Below are 22,596 nucleotides of genomic sequence, written 5' to 3' on the forward strand. Positions count from 1 at the left end.
AACGGGACACATAAGGAACAACACCAGGAATGTTGTAGACAGGAGTCGGATATCGGCTCCTTTGGATGTCTTAATAGGTCGAGGGTAGAATTACCCACACATTCACCAAGGAAGTCTTGTGAGAACATTTACCATATACTACAGACTTTTGTGTAATATTGAATTTCAAATAAACAGTAAACTGATCTACCATATTTGATAAGAATCAGAGAAAGACAATTTTACAAACATTTGCATTTTCAATTTCAGGGTGACTGCCCTTATATATCTGTAACTGTTCCAGTACAATGAATCTCTGTATAATGACAATCCGCAGCATTGTGTTTGTCCCTTTTAAGAATAACGCTCATAACAATACTGTTTTAATGTTCAAATTCATCTCTTTAAAAGAATGAAATACCTAGAAAAACTTCAAATACAATGTATCTGGTATGATTAAAACAAAATATGTTTATCTAAATTCTGTGTAAATACTGGTTGGCAGTGAAAAATCTGTCGGACTAAGAGGTAATTCAGGATTTTACCATCCAATCATCATAAACTTGGAAATTCATGGTGTGTGTGTCCCAACATAACCATATGTTAGTAGTCATAAAACATCGCAGACCCTGCCTTCCACATTGTCGACATTAAGCACCTTATATTTGGTATTGTGTTGAATTCATGAGGACAATTTAACGCAGGCTGTTATGTATATACACATACGACCTTATGTAATATGCTTGTATAAAAAATACATTGTTGTAAATCCATCTGGTGGGGCACACTTTGTATAAAATCAGCCCCCTTTATGTCCCAATCCTTACATTGTAAATACAAAATAGCAACGGAAACTCTGATCCAATAATACTGCGACTACAACCTGCCAAGTACAAGGGTAATGTGTCAGATTAGAGACGTTTACATCCTCAAAGAAACTTTCATTAAGACCTTGAAAGAAACAATTTCTCATATGCTGTTAAACTTTGATATAACGCCCTTTTCAATGTTCCATCCACAGTAGCAGTTTATTTGATCCAGTTTCCTATTCTTCATCTTCATTTAAATATCAGGTTTTCTATTGTATACAACCCTTCGCCAATATGACATCATTTTAAACACTGGAAAGAATTAAGATTTCATAAAATTTGTTTTCATTTACAATGAAACTAAACTTTGATCCTCCTGTCTTTCCTGACACATAAATGTTTACATGCACCTTTATAAACTGGCACCTGACTTTACTGACATCTGACTTCACTACCACTGGACTTTTCTGATATCTAACTTTACTGACATCTGACTTCACTACCACTGGACTTTTCTGATATCTAACTTTACTGACGTCTGACTTCACTACCACTGGACTTTTCTGATATCTAACTTTACTGATGTCTGACTTCACTACGTCTGACTTCACTACCACTGGACTTTTCTGATATCTAACTTCACTGACACCTGACTTAAAGACATCGACATGTGACTTTATGAACACCCAAATTGTTTAAGCTCATAGAATTATTGCAATTATGACAGAATTAAAGAGAAGATTTCATAATGAAAGTTCCAGTCCATCCTGTTATTCAAACACAAACATTATGATAATTGAGAAATTCACTTTCTGCTACAGGAGACTGGGGAAATGTCTGGCTCGAATTGGCAAAAACGGTTTGTTTTTTTCAATTTCTGTGATTATATGTCACATATTATCATGAAATTCTTTCTTTCTCAAGTTCAAGTAAATGCATTTTGATAACCAATTCATAAAGATGTCTTAAATTTGATATAAATATAAGTTTTAAGGGGTGATAAAAACTAAAATGAAGAGATTGTTAAATAAGACAACATGTGGAATAATAAAAATGTTTACATTTGAACTTTGAGATCACAAATTCAATCACAAACACAGAAATTCCAAATTTTTATGAAAATTTGGGTCAATTTTCATCCTGCCACAGAAAACACAGCAAATCAGACTGGCACAGATATCTTTAAAAAAAAGAGAGAGAGAGAGTAAAGATAAAAGGAGGATCATTCGATTGGACAGGAAGATTGCTGTATGGTTCCTGATAGCAGTACTGGCCCTCTAGTAAGACAACACCCCAGAATACTATCTCCACAATCTGATAGGGTTTTCTAGCCTAATCAAATTAGTTTCAAACACTCTTGAGGCCAAACTAATAAACTGCTGTTTCACATTTCATATTGAAAAACTCAAAGCGTGCATAATTTTCATTTCATTATGCAGATTTTCTTGCAAAATAATTGCTCAAGACACTGCTCTCATTTTTAAGTATACCTGTCGAAAGATTCTTAAATCTTCATGGTAGGCACTCAAACAATTTCGTTGACAAGGTTTTGCAAAAACATTTGTTTACTTTTTTTGGCCTAACAAGGTCTGCCATCTTGATCTGTGTTACCCTCTACTTGAGAGAAAGTTTATTTTGATAACATCTGTCTTTGTCGTGATAACCCTCGTATTACACCAGATTACTAATCCTGTTATCATTGTCCTCATATTTATTACATACAGGTACTTAACCACTGGTGTGATACGTACGGCAGATTACAGGGCTGTTACGACATCATACCAACACTACTATCTCCCGAGGACATCAGAGTCAGTCCTCAACACCGACTGTGACCAGACAATGTCACCGCTGTACAGGGAGACAGTGATACGGGTAGTAGATAAATCTCCGTAAATCATTCAATCCTACAAACAGAAAGTGTTGGTTGTGGGGAAGATACAGAGTATGAGATTAGCACAGGGTGAGAAGTGGGTACAGGGTGGGGTGGGGAGGGGTACAGGGTGTGGTGGGAAGGGGTACAGGGTGGGGTGGGGAGGGGTACAGGGTGTGGTGGGAAGGGGTACAGGGTAATAGATACAGGGGGTGGTGGGGACCCTGTGGTGGGGAAAGGTACAGGGTGTGGTGGGGAGGGGTACAGGGTGTGGTGGGGAGGGGTACAGGGTAATAGGATCAGGGGATGGTGGGGAGAGGTACAGGGTAATAGGTACAGGGTGTGGTGGGGAGGGGTACAGGGTGTGGTGGGAAGGGGTACAGGGTAATAGGTACAGTGGGTGAAGAGAATAACAGGGTGTGGTGGTGAGGGGTACTGGGTAATAGGTACAGGGAGTGAAGAGAATAACAGGGGGTGGTGTGGAGGGGTACTGCGTAATAGGTACAGGGAGTGAAGAGAATAATAGAGGTGGTGGGGAGGGATAGGGGTATAGGGTAGGTACAAGGTATGAGTGGTTCAGGGTGTAGTGGGGAGGGGTACAGAGTACAAGATGGGTACAAGGTGTGTTGGGGATGGGTACAGGGTATGGTGTGGATACAGGTGTGGAAAGAGTACAGGAGTGTGGTGGGTACAGGATTTGTTGGTGGGTTGTGTGGGGTTGGTAGAGCTGCGGGGAAGTACAGAAGTTTAGTGGGTACAGGATTTGTTGGTTGATAATGTGGGGTTGGTATAAGTGTAGAGTGGGTACAGGGTGTTAGACAGGGCACTGCAGTTATGTATGATGTGTACCTAGAAGGGTCTTGAGGCTGGGTACAAAGTCTGGGGCTAGATTAATGAGTTTACAGGTCCCTATTTGGTTTAGAGAAAACTTTTACAGTTATGATTTTATTTAGCATGCATTTGTTTTATCTTTCATGTTTTTATGTAGTCAGAACAGTTCTACCAGGTAAGTGATTTAACATGGTAATATAAGTTGAATATAATTATAACAATCAAGTTTTCTGACGTGAGATCATTTATAACATGCAATACAGTGTAAGCTTACCAAGTACTTTACAAGATTACAACAGGAAACAACATGGCACCATTATAATTAAGCTGTGGAAAACAGCAGGTTTCTTGTCTACATCAGTACAATCTGTGAGAAACTTGGTATATCAATATTTACAGTGCTTAATGTCATGTGCTGTTTTGACGGCCACACCAGATTTACACTACTTATAATCTTCAGTAGATAGAGAGGTGGATTAACAAGTCTTCAATATGCCCACCCATAGCTGACATCCACACCCTCTTTCCTCCACTGAACTACTCATTCTCAATGGTCTTTCTCAAATTTCTTGCAATTTATTTTGTCCTTATTGTGAAGGATTATGGTACCCTGAGGTCAGTTAAAGCTTTAAAACTGACCATTGAGAAAAAACTGACCACTGGGAATCTGTCCTAACTCCATGCTTTATCTGTTGTAAAGGCTATACGAACATTACACCTGTCTGTGATAATGAGCAGATGAATTTGTATGGTCAGTGTGAGCCACATGATACCCAAGGCTTTGATCAAAGCTCCTGTCTGTTCCGATGTTTGACAATTTGCTATGTTTTTTTGTCCAGAACTTATAACCATCCTCTTTCGAAGTCCTCATTGTCAGTTACATTTGAAGAGATTATTTGATATTACTTAAAATCAATATTGATTTGAAGTTTTAGGTTGAAATTGACACTACTTGGGTGTATGTTTGACCGAGTTCAGTACGTATATACACACATATGGTATGTGTGTTTACTACAGCAGTATAGCTTTTATAAGTATTAAAGTTTTTTAAAATATTTCTTGTATAACAATCAGTTCAGGAGGGGACATTTTAATGAGAGATCAAAGGAAAGTACTGAAATATTTCGTTAAAACTCCATAAAAGTCCTATCGAGACTTAATGGTTTAATGAGATTCGTACCAGGTATAGGTATGTTAATAGGCGTTTTAATCAGAACATTATGGTACAACTTGTAATAGAGACATGGATCACACCTGTGTGGTTCGGACAGGTATTTATTGGTAATTAGGATGCCCGACAGCTGTTCTGAAATTGATACACTGATGTGTAGCAGTGCTACATATAAATAGACTTTAGTCGTGGTGTGGGACACTGACAACAGCCAAAATAAATACAGGCTAGAATTCATATACTAATCAATTTCAATTCAATGTATTGTTTAAATGAAACACGGTTAAACGATTTTTCTTTAAAAAGAATTTCGCATCAATTTAGATATGAATTTTAACCTGCATTTAAATTCAACTAAACAGTTTTACAAACAGTCACTTTGGACTTGGTATAAAGGTTTAGAGCCCCGGTGCATCATTCATGCAGTTTTAAACATAAAGAAGACTTCAATTGAAGGATGAATTTATTTGTTCATTTGGGAATTTTTTCTATAATTGAATTTTATATCCTTATTCAGATAATAAGCAAGATAAGGTGATACTAAAAGTGATAAATCCCACATGTAGCTTTCAAATCATGATCAAGCTTATATTTGACATATTATGATTATAAATCCTTCAAAGTGAGTTGATAAGTTACAAGTTTGTCTTTCTAATCTACACTGACAGCTTATTTACATGTAATTGATTTTTATGAAAAAGAAATAAACAGAACAAATACATCATTGTAGTAATAAAGGCGATATGGTAATATATTTATTTATATGGCAGTTGGGATGCCAATTATCTTAAACAGGGTTTTTTTCTGTAACAATATTATCCTGCAAAGTCTACACTTTGTTTGATTTGCTAATTAAAATACTTGTTATATCGTTACCAGATCAAGCAACAAAGCCAGACATTGTGATTCAAATTCCATTACAACAATTTGAAATAAGTATAAATTGAGTTCAATAGAAATAAAACAATAAAATATTTAAATATAACGAGAGATTGAATATAAAGTTCAGGTCTCGGCGACTTTTGACACAGACCTGACACCATTATAGCTTTGTTTGTTTGTATTAAAGACTTTGTTTGTTACATTACACAGGCATATAGCATGCAATCCCACAATTACACGACCATACCTTTACTGAAGGATTAATCTTTTTATAGTCCAAGTCATGTCACGTCAGAAATTGACACTCAAAACAAAATATGAAATATATGTACAAGTCCAAGTTAAGATCCCTGCCCCACCCCTAAAAGCACCCCTTGATGTATATGAAAACATTTGGTTAAAAGACTAATATTATTCAAAATAAAAAACAAATTGCTCCCTTATTGTCCAAATTACATTCACAAGGAATGTACAAAGGTTATCAACATACAATGCACTTCAGCAAAAGTACCATAAAGTTTGGACCAACAAATACATGTCTATTGACGGATGGCTAAATAGACAGACTCCCTGGCTAAATAAATGATATAAAGTAAGAAACAAGTGGCACTGGTGGGCCTGTCTTTTTTTTATCTTGTGTAACAATACACTGTGTATATATTAACATGAAATACAGCCCCTCTTCAAAATGCCATCCTTAATACCACAACCCCTAAACCACACGGCCCTGCTACCGTTCTTAGGAGCAAGGAACCAATCCCTACCTAGACACAAACTAATGTTAAAACGCCTCTGTAGTAACACACTTATATTAGGAAAAGACTAGAAATTCCTTAAAAGACGAATGTAATGACACTATACCAATACTACTGTGTGTTTTTATTTCCTGTATTTGCACTCTACAGTATTCTGTTTCAAGGCTTTAGATCACTTCCTCGACTGACCAATCAAAAACAAATTTCATAAAAGCAATATTTGGGTTTGCTATCAGGCGTGTTTGAGCAGTGTGTTTGTAGTTCTATGAAGCCCTATAGTTGACTTATTGGACTGTATTGAAGTCTAAGTGAAGCCTTCTACATTTGAATTATGATTCAATAAAATGTTGTGTTGCCCTAGATCCAGTCGGCTTCCCAAAGTCAACCTGTTGTTTATGTAATGTTGTGTCTATGTACAGAGGTATTAGCCATTTGATTGTGTGTACAGACCAGCGGGCCTGATAGTAAGCCCTATCTACCCTGTTACAATACATCCAGAACATGCACCCCTCTCAGTTACCAGGTAGAGTCAATGACGATCTTGGACGTTTGTTCAAACACATTCATCTTCAATTTAACCATATCTTTTTTAAGATTTCATCCAATCAAATTGCTCCAAAAAAATACTTAAATAACAAATTATAAAGGTTTTTTATTGAATGACTTCAAATTTACAACTGCCCCTATAAATCAAGAGTGAAGAATTTCAAGGAGTCATAGGGTCAAAATCGTGCCTTATCATTCCTTGTCCTTTCCTCACATTGTGTGTCCAGCATTACATAGATGTATTAAATCCATTTGAAATGAAAAGTTAAATCTTAGGACTATGACTCAGAAAAGTATAGAGGTTAAGATGTAAGTTTCTGATATATTTCAAACTACCATGACAGGATAAAGTTTCAAAAGTTTATATAAGTAAAAATGTGTAATTGCAAGGAAGCTATATAAATATTTCTATAGTACCTATGACATATTATTGTATTGACATTCAATCCAATCCTTCCCTTTTTACTGTGTGAAGATTCCCTGATTTATTTGAAGTAGCCTGATCCACTTCATTCTGTAGGGATGGCGGACAGTCCATTTCCTATACACATCATTAACTCCTCAAAACACAAGCAGGAGATTCAGTATAGAGGAGATGAAAGGTTTGGGATACAAGATACATCACAATTTCAGGCTGACCTGTCACCTCCTCTCTACAGCCAATAGACACTGTAGCAGGCCTTTCTGTCAATATTATGAGATTTTATGTTCTCATTATGTCTGAAATGTTACAGGCACAGTGTGTTATATTGGGCAAGCTCTCAAATAGGGTCTAGATATATGACTCCTTGGTCTGGTGAAGTCAGAATGGTACCTTCTGGTTTCATGGTCAGGTCTTACAGTTCACCATGATATAAATAGGTCAGTGGCGTTGAGAAATGTTAATGAGGTAAAGTTTCACTAACAGGTATCTTTATAATGTTTTGTCTAGTTTGGATGGTCCCTTATGTTTTAATTGCTTTGAGGCACCAATGGTCACACCTCATTATTCTTGTTTTTTAGGACCTAAAATTGGTTTGATCCACTCCTTATGTCCTATTATTGATCTTGTCTTGTTTCTTTTGTCCTATTATTGGTGTAATCTGGTTTCTCCTGTCCCATATTCAATCTACTCTGGTTTTCTTCTGTCCAATATTTGATCTACTCTGGTATCTTCTGTCCCATTATTGATCTACTCTGGTTTCTTCTGTCCCATTATTGATCTAGTCAAGTTTCTTCTGTCCCATTATTGATCTACTCTGGTTTCTTCTGTCCCATTATTGATCTAGTCAGGTTTCTTCTGTCCCATTATTGATCTAGTCAGGTTTCTTCTGTCCTATATTTGATCTACTCTGGTTTCTTCTGTCCAATATTTGATCTACTCTGGTTTCTTCTGTCCCATTATTGATCTAGTCAGGTTTCTTCTGTCCAATATTTGATCTACTCTGGTTTCTTCTGTCCCATTATTGATCTAGTCAGGTTTCTTCTGTCCCATTATTGATCTAGTCAGGTTTCTTCTGTCCCATTATTGATCTAGTCAGGTTTCTTCTGTCCCATTATTGATCTAGTCTGGTTTCTTCTGTCCCATTATTGATCTAGTCAGGTTTCTTCTGTCCCATTATTGATCTAGTCAGGTTTCTTCTGTCCTATATTTGATCTACTCTGGTTTCTTCTGTCCAATATTTGATCTACTCTGGTTTCTTCTGTCCCATTATTGATCTAGTCAGGTTTCTTCTGTCCAATATTTGATCTACTCTGGTTTCTTCTGTCCCATTATTGATCTAGTCAGGTTTCTTCTGTCCCATTATTGATCTAGACAGGTTTCTTCTGTCCCATTATTGATCTAGTCAGGTTTCTTCTGTCCAATATTTGATCTACTCAGGTTTCTTCTGTCCCATAATTGATCTACTCTGGTTTCTTCTGTCCCATTACTGATCTAGTCAGGTTTCTTCTGTCCCATTATTGATCTTCTCTGGTTTCTTCTGTCCCATTATTGATCTAGTCAGGTTTCTTCTGTCCCATTATTGATCTAGTCAGGTTTCTTCTGTCCCATTATTGATCTAGTCAGGTTTCTTCTGTCCCATTATTGATCTAGTCAGGTTTCTTCTGTCCAATATTTGATCTACTCTGGTTTCTTCTGTCCTATATTTGATCTAGTCAGGTTTCTTCTGTCCAATATTTGATCTACTCTGGTTTCTTCTGTCCCATTATTGATCTAGTCTGGTTTCTTCTGTCCCATTATTGATCTGTTCTGGTTTCTTCTGTCCCATTTTTGATAAACTTGTTTTTGTGCTGCAAATAATGGTCTAGCTTTGTTAGTTTCTCGATATCAAGATTGGTCTTGTCTGGTTGCTAAATGTCTTAATAAAGGTCTACTTCAGTTTCTTTGGTCTCAATATTGGTCAACAAGTCTACAATAACTGGTTTTTTGATAATCTGAGTCTGGCTACAATCATCATCAGTATGTATTTGTCTGTTGTAAAATAAAAATAAATTTCTACAATATATGTTGTAACTTGAGCTGATTATGAGACAGATAAACAGTCAGCTGTCAGGGCTCTCTTTAATGAAAATCATAACTTCAGCCCATGTGTGACATCTGATCTAAGACACATTGAAACAAGACAATTTGATAGAACCCGGACAAACTAGCAGAATGATGAACACAAGGACAAACAGCCACAATGAAAACCTATAATTCTGAAAATTTGAAAAGCTGGCGACATCGTCTCATAATTTGATCTAGTCCCTGATTCATGAGAGTGTTAATGCTGCTAGAAGAGGAAAATTGAAATGACTCTTTAATGACCTCCTGGTCTCACCTGTACATCACAATGGTGTGGTAAATAGCTCCGTTAACAGTGGCCTGATGAAGGTTTGGTAACACACAACCTAATGTATGTATATTAAACTGTCAACATATTAAGTTATAACATGACTTGCTGTGTAAATGACTCAGAAACAGAGATCTCCTCTGGTAAGTATATTCTCTGACAACGGTCTTAAGGCAACTCCAGGTACTCCTGGACAAGATTTTCATGGTTGTATGGTGTCTGTTCAAGATAAGTCTTTAATTTCAAAGAATCTTGGGTTGCAAGAACCAAACTGTCTACATTAAAGGCATTCATTTTAGACCTGATCAATAAATCAGACTAAATGGGCATAAATTGAAGACTAAACAAGCCAATGAAAACAAGACCTGCCTAAAAGACTAGACCAAACCAGGCCAATAGGTAAGACCAACTAATGGGATGTCAGCTCTATTGGAGCCAGACCAATGAGAGCAGAAAAACAGAACTGGGGACCAGACCATTAGCAACAGAAAAATGAACCATATTAACAGACTTGGCCAATTAATGGGAGGAACCTAATGAAAGTTAAACCAAATAGACAAGACCATTTAATGAGACCAGACCATTAATAGAAAGAGAAAGGACCAGATTAACAGACTAGGCAGATTACTAGAACTAAACTGGGACATCCACAAGAGATTAAACCATTCATGTCAAATCATTAAAGACAAAATTTGACTTGGAAGAGATTCAACTGGGACCAGATTAAAAGAGGACGCTGTTGTATGACTGAATGTGTCTTAGAAAATGCTGGTTTGTATGTCAAGACCATGATGAGAGAACTGTAGGTGTATCAGTACAAACTGCTGGGACTACAAGTCATTACCATGAACATTATGAGGATGAAGGGAGGTAGATAAAAAACACAAGAGTAAATAAACAATTGCTTACGATCCTTCATGCAACAGCGGTATATTAGATTTCTGGCAAAGCTTGCATCTACAACAATGAATTCTGAAAGCTGTGTACAACTATTTGATACAACCCTAAAGCCAATAATAGAGTTCTAGAGCAACTCAGCTGATGTATTTTGCCCTTCCACACTCAAGACGTATTCATTAAGTCATGCACTTTAACAGATAACAAGGGATTACGATACAGAGTATATACTGTACATATACAAAACCAAAATGTTTTATTTATTTAAAATTTGATAATTATTTTTTGTTTTTAATTTTTTTTCCAATGAGTTGACTTAAAAAGGGCTACTGAATTCTATTAACTCTATGTGAAATAAGACTTACAGAAGGGGAGACCACCACCAAATTTACTTATCATCATATTCTCAAGTAGGTGTGGAAATGAACTTGTCTCAAGTTACAGTGTAATAATTTTCATTCTAATGCAACAAAATTTGTCAGACAATTTGTACATTTAGTAACTTAAAAGTATCTAAAACATATATTTTACATGTTAGATTTTTTAGTCTGAGCAGGTTCTCTGAAATGGAACACATGTCGTCAAAAAACACACCAAAATATGTGTCTAGCTTACAAACGTCAGTGTGCAGCTGTGAATGAATACTGCCACAGGCATTCAAAGTAGGGTACAACTGTACTGTATTCTTCTGTCTGACTGAGTAACGTATGAATGGACAGTACAAGTCTATAATTCAACACAGTAACAAACCTGTATAGTATTAATTAAGTCTTTTTAATCTTCAAAGTTATACACAAGACATTCATCGGGGGAAAAAAATGATGAAAAATTTCTCCAACATTTCTTGCCCAAGCTATTCAAACATTATTCCTACAATTCAATTGAAAGCCCTGTCAACTGCAGTTTATCCCTTATTTAGATTAAATTAGTATTTAACTAATTTAAGTGCTAGGTATAAACAACCTATGACTTATTCAGCAGATGTAAAGCCTTATTCTTTCAATTTTACATTATTATATTAGACTCTTGTCAAACTATGACAGCTTATTCAGTTCCTGTAAAACCTTTTTATAATAACTTTATCTCTTTTACATCATTTCATACCCAAATAAGTTTGGTAGAATATCAATTTCATGAGTATAATTTATATGGTTACTGTATTGGCCCTTCATTAGCGTAATAAAGACTCTTAAACCTATAGAGAAAAGCTGTACAAATTTCTGATGTACCTGAGAATGATTAACAAGCAGGTGTTCTGCCGAGAGACTTGGGAATAACAAGGACAGGGAGATGATGTTGTATTCTCCAGTAGAGTTAGGTAACTACATGGTTGGTGGTAGAACAGAAAACGGTTGATAATTAACTTTTTCGTATATACGGCAAACAGATGTGGACTAGATGCACTCCCTTAGCATAGCCACGTCATAGGGAACGTCAAACGAAGATTAGCAGACAAAAATACACAGATTCTTTCTGAAAGCTAATTATGCAAACCTCAAACATTTGACCAGATAAACTCCAAACAAAAGCACCCAAATGATTCTCTTATCTGTCGATTATTGATAGTCTTCGCCAAATTGGTTCTCTGAAAACTATCGCTACAGTAAACTGATACAGCAACAACTTCTAGTTTCCTCATCTCTTCAATTACTAGTCTCAAAACAGACTGCCGTCTCCATACAAATTGAAATAACTTAAAAAGCATTATCAGAGAAATCTACAACTGCCATCCCACAATAAATCTCAGCATCCATTTCAAATTGTAACCCAACATGTCAAAATTTAATTGATGTTTTCCTAAATGAGAATACATCATTGAGAACTCACATAAAAATTTATGGGTTTGGGATTTTGTCGGGAGAATCATCTGATTTATCATCATCATGACTTAACACAATTTAAAACAGAAATGTGAAACAATTAGTTTCTCTTGAAAGCATTATGTATTTTTGATTACGGAGTTGAACTCCACAGAACATTATTACTGTTGTGCTGTTATTCTTTATGTCAAAAGTTGATATCAATCGATCAAACAAAAATTAATGTATGTATATCTATGCATGGTTTCCACCAAAGGAACCAGTCTCGTCAGACGAGGTAAGTACCTGTGGTAACTGCCCAGTATCATTTCTGCAATCACTGCTTACTAAACTGTATACTCACACATGAAACATCTTCATCACCAAACCTTGATAAAGTTAGGTTCAGCTATTATAGTTAGAATATACTGCAGACCTTCAGACACCATATCAACACCTCTAGCCTGCCCTATAGACCACAGGTAAATACATTATGCAAGACACGAATGACAAAAGCAGAGAGCATGGCATACAGAACATATATCACTGCCCCACTTCACTCCAACAGAACAAATACGGTCACAAAAACTAAAATACATAAGTAGTACTTACCTTGTCTTCTTTCCTTGATCACATCCAACACCTGTTTTCTGCAGGTAAACTCCAGAAAAGGTACAATCCTCCAAAAATAGTTAGAAATTCCTCCAAGGTAAAACTCCGGTGATAAGAAATGTTTTCTTTCTAATTTAACTTGAATATAAATTCAATATCCAACCTGCAGTCAAATTGATCCCTGATAACACAAGTGTAATATAAATGATTATCCTCTGCGCCGGTTTAGCTTTTAAACACCTGATGTCTCAATTTAACGCAGGTGAAAAAAAATGACCACAACTATATTTAACTTACATTCATATTTCCTCTGTGAGGTCAGTGTGTTCTGGAAAAGTGTATTAAAACACTGAGCTTTAAACTAATACCATTTTGATCCTGTCGTGTGCTTGTCTTCACCTACAACAGATAGGCTGGTAAGAATCTAGATATCCCAAATCTCCTTGAGTATTTGAAGTTGTAACACTTTTTCATCTGCTCCTGAACTTCATAAATCCACTCGTGGACAAGTATAATGGACTGTAATCTCCTTTGCTTGTCCACTGGTCAAGTATTCAGTATATCCAAAGTCGGAGTTTTCTTCTTAAGGTGCTCCCCCTCAATACCCAGACAGCGAGTACTAGACTTCAACACAGGTGTGCACCCTGGCTGCATACAAATTTTCCCATCAGTAGGATTTGGTGTTAAACAATCTTTAAAATCATTATGCAGATCAATTCAATAAGAAAAGCATACACATATACACACCAGCTGAAAATCTAAGCCCAATAAACTATTCCATCTGTCCCTAAACACTGTGATGGGCTCCCATGCCAAGGCACCCACCTATTAAACTTCTCCACTATTAGCACATGTAAAGTGCCAGTCAGGCCGACAGAGGCTACACCGCAAACTACACTGAACTATGAGGAGCTCCCAGCGATAGTCTGTAGGCCCTTTAAAGAATGGGAAGTCATGTCAGAGGTGGGCAGTGCAGTTGGTTTGACTGACATTTCTAACTTCTATATGAAATAGTAGTGTACTCTAGACAGTATGTGTTACCCTGTATACAGAGGCCAATATTTATCTTTTAGAAATTTTACTTGTGCATTGATGTCACATGTATAGAAGTAATTCACTTTTGTATAATGGCCAGTGTTTATCTGTAGAAACTTTACCTGTATATTGAGGTCAGATGTTTCTAAATAGTTAACCTGTGTATAATGGCCAGTGGGTATATATGAAACCATTTAAATATAGAGGGCATATGTATTTACATAATTTGCTTGTGTATAAAGGTCAACAGAGGCAAGAGTTTTTAGAAACTCAAACATAGAGGTGAGATGTATCTAATTACTTTGTACACTGTGTATTATGGCCAGTGTTTATCTATGTAAATTTCACCAGTATTTAGAGGTGAGATGTCTTTAGTTTACCTGTGTATAATGGCCAGTGGTTAGAGAAACTATCCGTAAAAGATCATATGAATCCAAAGAATTTACTTTGCAGAAAGGTCAGTGTTTATTTGTAAAAACATTACCTGTATATAGAGGTCAGATGTACCTAATAAGATATTTATATATAAAAGCTGGTGTTTCTCTGGTATTTGAAGAAGAGAACATGACTTGTATATAGAGGCCAGTGTTCATAATTAAAAAACATTGCCTTGTATCAGATGTTAGACCTATTTAAATCATTCGATCATGTATAAAAGCCTATGTTTATCTTTAGAAACTTCACCAGTCTTAGAGAGGACAATGATATCTAGATAAACATTTACCTGTATATAGAGGTCAAATTTGTCCAAGTATATTATCTGCATATAATGGAGTGTTTTTCTGTAAAGACCTGTATAAAAAACTACATAGTTTACCCGAGTATAATGGCCTGGTTTTTTTCATAGTTAAGTTCCTTGGGACCACTCTCTATATTTACCTGTCTCTATGAACTAACTGTCATTTACTGTTACCTGTACTGTGTGACCAGCTTCTGCATACAATCTAATCCTGGTAAAATTTCCATCAAGAACCAACACAGTATTACAAATGATTTGATACACAAATAATAAAGTTTACCGATGTAAAATGGTCCGTCTATCCAGGTTCCCACAACTGTTTAGGACCACTGCCCAGTGTTCACCTGTCTAAAGTGACCAGTAAATTCGGTTTACCCGAGTAGATCATACTAGAAAAGAAACTGTGTAAAGTGTTCACCTGTATAAAGTGACCATTATGTCCAATCAAATGAAATTATCAATAGCTTATATCAATCACTTGTGATGATACAGATTAAAATAGTCAGGGTACCAGGGTTCCTGGTAAAGGACAGGAAACCAGGTAATCCTTGTAGTTAGGCGAGTGACAACTTTTTTGTCAGAGTGTTCAGAAAATAGAACCCTCATTGCCAGGTAAATGTGCTGTCAGTACCCAATCATCTGCACTTTATATTGTGTTTACCTGAGTATAGTGACCAATGTATGTAGAATAACACTCAAACATCATCTAACTAACTTACGTGACCATTTTACTACAACACATTGTCTTTATTCTGTTTACTCCATCATCATAACCTATAGTTCTACCTGCTGAATTCATTTCATTATCTAAGACAACTTCTCTGCCAGATAACCTCCTGCACAGCTGTCCATGTATCCTGATTTCACTGATAATATCTTGACAATTTTCCAGAGTAGAACATTTCAATTTTATGACTTGGTGCCATTGTGTAATCGTACAAAATTTATTACTTCACCTGAACAACATATACTGACCACCAGATAAAGGACAACTGCTGTTAATGACCACTGGTCAACCAATAAAATCAAAACAAAGGAAAGTCAACTCAGGTATGTTAGGAAGTTTACCCTTTCTTCACTAGTTACTAAAATACCTCTAAGCATGGTAGTAAACTGACCTTTGACCTCTTACTGTGTCACATGTATCTGTATTAATGTGCCTCAGATTAAAATTGAGGTTTATCTTGTAAAACCAGTTTTTATGATGTAATACTTACCATAACTTTAGTATGGATATCTTCTACTAATTCCCATTCATTTGTATATAATGTAAACGAAAATGAGAATCCAATAAATCCCCTGTAGGGAGCACCTCTACCTGCCCAATGTACTTTTACTCAAAGCTGAATAAATGTCCTTCTTTGTCAGTAACACCAGAGAAGAAAGTGCAAGATAGAGACGAAAAGGGAAGCAAGAATTCTGAAACAAAAAGAAGGAGGGAATAGTTATGTTAAGTATTACACCATGAAAATTGGTTTTATATGACAAACATTAATTTCATTTCAGTAATAACAACTTTATATTTAGTATGCAAATTCGTCTTGCCATAGAGGAGACTCTCACATCCCAGCACCAAATCCAATACAGGGCAGTAAAAACGGCTGAAATAATACCCAAGGATTGAATTTGAACAAAGTCAAAGATCTCAAGTGAAAATCAGTCAAGATGGTCTGTCCTCCCCAGAAGGTGACTGACATGACCTCCTGAAAGGAAGAGCCTGAAAAGAGAGCCCAAGACATACCAAGAGCCCTAACCTTGAACCGCCCACGGATCACTTTATCGGAGTGGTCATAAGCAAAGCAAATTCCCTCACAGATCCATCTAGAGAATGACTGAGCAGTGATATCCTGCAGTATAAGCCCTAGATCAACAAAGACAAGAAGGAAGACATGACAAGGCATGAACTTCACTACGTCTGCACCCGAAGTCATGGCAATGAGAAAAACTGTCTTGAAGGTGAGGAACTTCAGAGAAGCATTCCCAAGAGGCTCAAAGGGGCTCTAGTCAAAGAATCTAGCACAAAAACTAGATTCCAATGAGAGGCTAACTGACTGACTCTATGTTCTACCATGAAAGGCAAAGACGCTGGCTAAAGCAGAGTCATAACCAGCTATGGGTACGGGAATAAGATTGCGCTCTCTGACAGAATCCGATCACCAGAACAGGAGAATTGAGTGGATCAGTCTGCCTCTCACCACACCAATCACAGAACATTCTCCACTTGGATTGGTTGATGGCAGAAGAGGGAGACCTAATTGACCATGAGATGCTCTCCGACACATCCTCAGAAAAGCCTGCTTCTTTTTCCTCTCTATCCTGCACTTAGATCTGTGGCATTGGTGATGAAAAAAGATGTATTTCCAGTAGGTACAACAGGTAGGTAGAGGGGCTCCCTACCAGCTGTTCATTGGGCTCTCTTTTTTGTTTATATTACATATATGTGAATGGGAATTAGTTGAAGATATTCATAGTAAAGTTAACAGTGCCCCAATGACCTGCCAGGGTCCTTTTGATGAGGGGAACTCCTGGTCTGGTGACTACCTCCCTGAACAGCATGCAGGAGGTCTGCAACATGTTATTCAGAGCAACTGAGTTAAAGTGTCTTGCCAAAGACACAACCTTGCACAGAGATTGAACCAGACCCCTCAGAATCTCACCTGAGGTTGTAAACTCTGATGTTCTACTGAGTGAATTATCATGGCTACTACAGATGAAAAGAAGAAATTAAATTAAATTTGATGTCATATGTACATATGCAATCCCAATTAATTATATTTGTTCTGTCATATTTAGGTCAGAGCTGAATATATTCAAAAAGATAATTCCATTTCTGGGATGATGTTTTTAAAGATATTATTATGTTTCTAATTATAATCTTGCTTTCTATTAAAAGTATTCAAATTCAAAATTTCTCTTTTTTAAGAAAAGAAATACTGCAGAATAAGAACTCTCAATAACTTTCTTTGATATAGCACAGATGCCATAATTCAAATCTCGTATAATTTAAACAGTTTATCTCATACTTTTTGCTTATTCTCCACATTTATAAAACATACATATCGCGTCCTCACAGGCATATCAACAAAATGTATGCTGCTCTGATAAATTTTCATAACTGCCTAATTCTTCCAGAAAATATGGGTGAACATCTGCCACATACGAATACACTGTGCTTGCTCATGAGCATCAATATCAAATATGTATATTTCTTAATATAAAATCATGACAACAAATTCATGTACAAAATTTTAATGCTCTGGAGTTTTGAATGGTATTTATTCTTAGATTGAATATCATCACATGTTTACCTCCTTCACTCTCAATAGGAGTCCGTAAAAATTGTAAGGGGTGGCCACCATTACGAAAAACCTGAATGATACTGAATTCATGGCTATTTATCAATCGCTGTAGGTTTACTCATTCAGAGAAAACATATTTATATTTATACAGTGCACTCAAAGGACCATACATATAGAGCCATTTAGAGATGATTTGGGGAAGATGGAGCATATCAATATAATTGAAATATTCTCAATAAAGTAAAATATTTGCTTTTTACTATTTTTTACATACTTTTATACTGCCTAAAACACGGTCATGGAAAAATCACAAACATGAAACTATGTCCTCGGTGACTAATGATATATAACATCAAAAAAAGGCTGCAAAAAAAAAAAAAATTTCTATCTTAAAATTTCAAAATGTTTTAAATCACTGTGAATGAAACATTATATTTGTGAGATGTTTCTTGGCAGAAAAATGTACATGTTACGAAAATTGTTTTTACTTCCAAATTTAACAGCTCCTGACAGAAACAGAGCTCCTGAATGCTTGCAGAAATTTATTAATACAAAAATCTACAATTATAAACAAAAAATCCTAAAACATTTTTCTGAATACTGAAATGGCTAATGAAAATTTTTTCAATGACATACGGTCTTTTTTCATTGGATGCAATTAAACATTACTGTACTTAAAGGAATGAATACTTTTCCCCATTTTTGGAAATATTTCAGGAAATTGATCAATATATGCTTCATTTTGGCATTTTGCTAAACTTTTGCTGATAACTTTGTTCATTATTAATCTGTAAAGCAATCCACATTTTTCTGAAATGTTCTGATCTTGCTAAACATGTTTACTACAAATCTTCATGCTTAACTGATAAACCTTGGCTAAAAATACTGCAAAGTTGTAACTGAAAAATAAAAATTAATTTGTGTAATTCAACAAATCGTTTCCTAAAACTGTTTTAACAGCAAATTTGTAGATTGGACACAGATTGCCACAGAAAATGTTTACCAGTGTATACCAATAATCTGGCTTTTAATTCTTTATCGTTAAATAAAACGTGCTTATGTTTACCATAAAACAATCATAAATATTAATAACACTTTACTTTTCTTTGAAGATTACATCACAATGGCTGAAGTAAAATAACATTTCAATAGAAAACCAACATTTATACGAGACTTTGTCTCATGTAAATCTATTTCAAAATCCTGCGCAATATCTGTGTGAAAGTGATTTTTCCCTCCAAAACAGTCTTTCTTATCAATATCTGTTAATTATGAAATTATCCAAAAATCTTTTGTTTGATTGAAATTCTTCTAAGAATATAGCCAGTGGCAAAATATTATATTGCACTTTTATGATAGAAAAACACCCATTTCATATAAATTTGTTGAGATAAAAATCTCTTACATATATATCTTTCTTCCATCTTTTTCACACAATCCATTGACAGTAATCTAGCACTCGAGCGATAACAGGTGCTTGTAATATCTCATTTATACAGAGTACAAGTGAATAGCTTAAAGCAAAAATACTTTGCTTCGATTCAAATCATGTTTAAATGAGTTTATCAATAAAAACTAAAATGGCAAGAGCAAAACTTTCAATTTCATGGTCTGAATTCAAAATGTCAAACATTTTAGTATAATCTTAGATAAAACACACGTTCACACACCAAATTACTTAAGTGATTAAAAAGACTATACACAATCTGTGTAAGAGTGTTCTCCTCTAGGAAAATATCCCTAAGATTCTTAAGTGACTCTGCCATGCAAACAGCAGACATCACTTGACAAATTTTAGGAAATAGTCATATTGATGCTGACATGACTGCCATTCAGAAATTCACATGAATATTAACATGATTTACATTAAAATGATAAAGAAGTTTTGAAGAAGTGTTTTTTTCCAAAATTATGTCAACAGTGATGACTATGAATCAGGATGGAAGAGACAAAATTTGCATACATCACAGTTAAGTAGCACACATCCTTAAGTCTCAACATCAAAGTAAGTTGGCATACATCCTAAAGTCTTCATATCACAGTAAGCTTTAGCATATCTAAGTCTTTGTATCACAATAAAGGTAGCATACATCCTTAAGTCTTCATGTCACAGCAAGATATAGCATACATCCTTAAGTCCTCGTGTCACAGTAAAGGTAACATATGTCCTTTAGTCTCCATGTCACAGTAAGCTTTAGCATATCTAAATCTCCATGTCACAGTAAAGGTAGCATATATCCTTTAGTGTCTATGTCACAGTAAGCTTTAGCATATATAAGACTTCATGTCACAGTAAAGATAGCATACATCCTTTAGTGTCTATGTCACAGTAAGCTTTAGCATATATAAGTCTTTGTGTCACAGTAAAGATAGCATACAACCTTTAATGTCTATGTCACAGCAAGATATAACATACATCTTTCAGTCTTCATGTCACAGTAAGGTAGCATACATCCTTTGGTGGATATGTCACAGTAAGCTTTAGTGTATCTAAGTCTTTGTATCACAATAAAGGTAGCATACATCCTTAAGTCTTCATGTCACAGTAAGGTAGCTTACATCCTTAAGTCTTCATGTCACAGTAAAGGTAGCATACATCTTTAAGTCTTCATGTCATAGGAAAGGTAGCATACATCCTTATTTGTAAGTAAACCAATTTTGTTTTGTTTCTTTTATTCAGTATGACATTTTCAATACCAAAATGTCCTTCAAACGCACTAATTATCACCTCATATTTTGGAAGAAAACTTCATAATATATCACGGCAGAATACTTGCATTTACCCAAGCAAACTTAGTATCAAAAGTTATTTTTTTCCTCCCAATGTGAAAGAAATCCTACATTATGATTAATTGCATGTTAATTCATACATTATTTATGACAGGATCATAAAAAGATATTTCAGAATCATATATAATGACATTTTATGAGGAAGTTTCATCTTAATTTCAGAGAAAACTCAGAATTATTGATGATTTCAACCGTGAACAAAGAAGAAAATATTCAGTACTCAACCAGAAATACTCAATCTTTCTATTGGTAATAATGACTGTACCTGTAGCCTACAGCTAATACATAACTGTAATTCTACATTGATGTTAACTGTACAAGTACATAGTTTTCTTTATTTCTTCTCTAATCAATCATGTTTATATAAATAAGCATCAAACTCAGGTAATATATACACATGTAAATAGGTAAAACATTACACACAAACGGTGTAAGTTATTCATTACAATAAAAGTGATCAAAAGTGATATTAATAACATCAAACATTAGAGGGATGTTATAGTTCTAGGATCTATATAGAAGGTGACACCTTGATTAAAATCATGCTGTAAAATCTAATATGTTTTCATGCGCTCAAATTTTCGTGGTTTTAAAAAAAACTACTTCATGGAAATTTCATTTCGTGGATAAATATAGCTAAATAAATATACTAATTACAAGACACGGACACATGACTTCATGGGTAAAGAGAACCAACAAATTCAGCCAATAGAAAACCTCACAAAAATGTATGCTTTAACAAAAGTCACTATAAAACATCAGAACTTGCAACCACTGGTGAACATCTGATGAGTGTGATTCAATCCCTAACCCACAACGTCGTTAAGGTTTCTCAGGAAGTTGAGGTCAAAAACTTCCTGTGCTGTCATTCGTGGTTATGTTCTTTTTGCAGGGTATTCCTAATTAGAATTATCTGGGATAGCATGTGATGGGCCTCCCCTATGGTGTTCAGCGAGGTAGCCATGAAACAGAAGGAGGATCCCACCTCAAAATGACTCTGGCTATCCATGGGGAGATAACTCACCAAACAAACCTATCTCAACATATGATATATGTCCATGCTTGTCTTTTCTTACTAATTGCTGTAAATTTAAGATAAAATCTAAACATAGTTACTGAAGCAGGAAATGCAGGTGACAGTGACCTTAACATATTTAAACAAGATGTATCACATGTATATGAATATGAAGGATAGTTGGAGTGATGGTCAAGGTTCACATCACGACTGACCAGAATGTCATATGGATGGGCCAGGAACTGACACAACATGTAAATAAGTAAACTAATGCCTTCTACCCTTGGGTAGTAAAATTGTGATGGAGAAATCTGTGTAAATAAACAGAATGTTTGGACTCATTACTACAGACAGTGTGAATATAGTCTTCAAATGACACTCAATGAGGGAAGAATATTTCACAATCTTTGAAACTTTTTTTATGTTATAACCCCATTCATGAATGTAGATTTTTGATAAAAAAAGAATGATGGCACAAAAAATATGTTACTTTTTAGATGCCTTTTTGTTTATTGTTCGTTTTCACATGTTTCCACAATTTCTACCTGTAAAAATTAATACAGATGTATCAACAAATAAGTACATTACAATTATTTAATATTTCATTGTAGTTTTATTAACATGTAAAATAGTAAAACCATTTGAATTTCTGATTAATAGATTTTCAACTTCAGATTACTAAATCAAAAAGCTTTACAAACGTTTGCCTGGAAAGGAAACCAGAAATTTCTTATCCCAAGTAAATTTTGCA

General features: G+C 35.3%; 1 protein-coding gene across 1 annotated transcript in view; it reads right to left on the reverse strand.

Annotated features, from left to right (window-relative positions):
- LOC132551764 (semaphorin-5A-like) overlaps window positions 1-13,806 on the reverse strand; it is a 92,699-nt gene extending 78,893 nt beyond the window's left edge. The window contains exon 1 of the mRNA XM_060215899.1: window positions 12,968-13,806. The gene's annotated coding sequence lies outside the window, so the exon portion shown is untranslated. The remainder of the gene's footprint in view (window positions 1-12,967) is intronic.
- Between the last annotated feature and the right edge of the window lie 8,790 nt (window positions 13,807-22,596).

Source organism: Ylistrum balloti, unplaced genomic scaffold, assembly GCF_031769215.1.
Source record: "Ylistrum balloti isolate Yb309-2 unplaced genomic scaffold, AGI_CSIRO_Ybal_v1 Utg370214, whole genome shotgun sequence".
Taxonomy (NCBI): Eukaryota; Metazoa; Mollusca; class Bivalvia; order Pectinida; family Pectinidae; genus Ylistrum; species Ylistrum balloti.